This window comes from Seriola lalandi, unplaced genomic scaffold (genome assembly GCF_002814215.2).
Source record: "Seriola lalandi dorsalis isolate HSWRI2012SDOR001 ecotype SW California unplaced genomic scaffold, Sedor1 jcf7180002054883, whole genome shotgun sequence".
In the NCBI taxonomy this organism is placed as follows: Eukaryota; Metazoa; Chordata; class Actinopteri; order Carangiformes; family Carangidae; genus Seriola; species Seriola lalandi.
In genome coordinates, this window is record NW_019525658.1 from 2791108 (window position 1) to 2792916 (window position 1809).

Here is a 1809-nt window from a genome sequence, read left to right on the forward strand (position 1 = left end):
GGGGGGGGGGGGGGGGGGGGCGGGGGAGGGGCAGAGGGGCCATGTGTAACATGTAAACAGGGTGTGTGTGGGGGGGTCTTCCTCAGTCTCTGGACTAACATGTAGTCCTCAAGCCTTATAAAGACCACTTGCACACATGTACTGAATACAGCTGCTGCCATGTTTCATAATGAGTTATTATGTACCAGTGAGGACATCCTCCCGCCTTTACTCCCACCACATCCCAGCCCCTATATACTCCTCACATGTCATATTTAGAAATGATGCAATGTTCAGTCAGCAGTCTGAAAAACTGCTTTGGGTCCACATTTAAATAAAACTTTGAAAAAAACATTAAACCACGAAAAGCTTTGTGGTTTAAAATAAAGACCCAGATCCGGTCCCACAGATATGTCCTGTTTATTTATTGTTTGATGTTATTTGAACATTGTAATAAAGATGTAACTGAAACCATAAACATCAGATTCATATGTTGAGAGTTTACGTTAATACGACATCTGAACATCTGGACCAGCTGTTAGAAAACAAACAAGTATGATGGAGGCTCAGTGTTGTTTGATGCTAATAGAGAAAATGACCCTGATAGTTTCACAGTTGTGAAGCAGTTCACTACTATGTCAGATGAATGAATGAATAAGTCAGTCAGTCACATTAAAATACATTACTAATGATGTCACTTGCATAGATCAGTTGCACCTGAGAATTAATCGGCTTTTATCCTTAACCTTTTATTTTACCCTCTCAGCAATTCCTCCTCTTCGTCTTCTTAGATGTGCTGTGTTTAACTTACCTGTCTTTGTTATTCACTTTGCCTCCTTACAGCCTTCAGGACTCTGTTACTGGTCTGACTGCTGCTGAACCTGGCTCTGATGACCAACCTAAACCTGATGAGCCTGATCCAGTTCTGCAGGACTTCGGAGGAGACACAGACCCTGTCCTGTAGTTCTGCTGTCTAACCTGCAGGCTGCAGCATCCTCACATCATCCTTCTCTTGAATGCTTTAAAAAACCATTGTCGACTTCAGTCTATGGAATGCCTGTCCACCCTCACATCAATCTCTAATGCCAAGAAGTTTGACAATGAAAAGTATTCTACACTGTGCACCTTGTAGAAAATGGCTTGGATTAAGTCAGTCAATCTTGCAACTGGCCTGTACTGTAATGAAAAGCTGTTGAGATCTTTTGCGTCTCTGAAATACACCAGTTCTGAGCTTCATGACGCAAAAACAGACTGACGACGATCACAACAAGGCGCCAGTAACATCAGTCATTCATTTTAAGCAGCATTAGTGTGCTGAAGCTAACTGCATAATTAATGAACAATGCCCTTGTGGCAAATCCCTGCAGCCAGGTTCCAGGTAGTTTGTTCGTCCACATACTTTTGGCCATGTACAGTATAGAACATATGGACTGCAGATACAATGACATCACATTTAGCTGGTCTGATATAAAATATACCTTTCTGTCATCTTACTGTCAGCTCAGTATATTGAGTGGTGAAGATCAGCACAGGTTCAGTTTGTCATGTTAACATACATGAGGAGAAACTAAACACACTAGTCCCATCAGCTGTTTTATTTTCATTTTATTCAAAACTTAAATACAGATAATTTACTTCTTATATACATGTGAAGACAACTTCAGTAAAGAGAACAGAAACCAAAGACTGGCCATTGAGAGCATGATCACATAAACCCACTTATTGCATCAACATGACAAAGCCATGATGGTGAACCACTGCTTCATTTCTAAAGACAGTGTTTCCTCTTCAGTGCAGAGTGCTACAGCTTGGATGTGCTGTGGAGTCTTG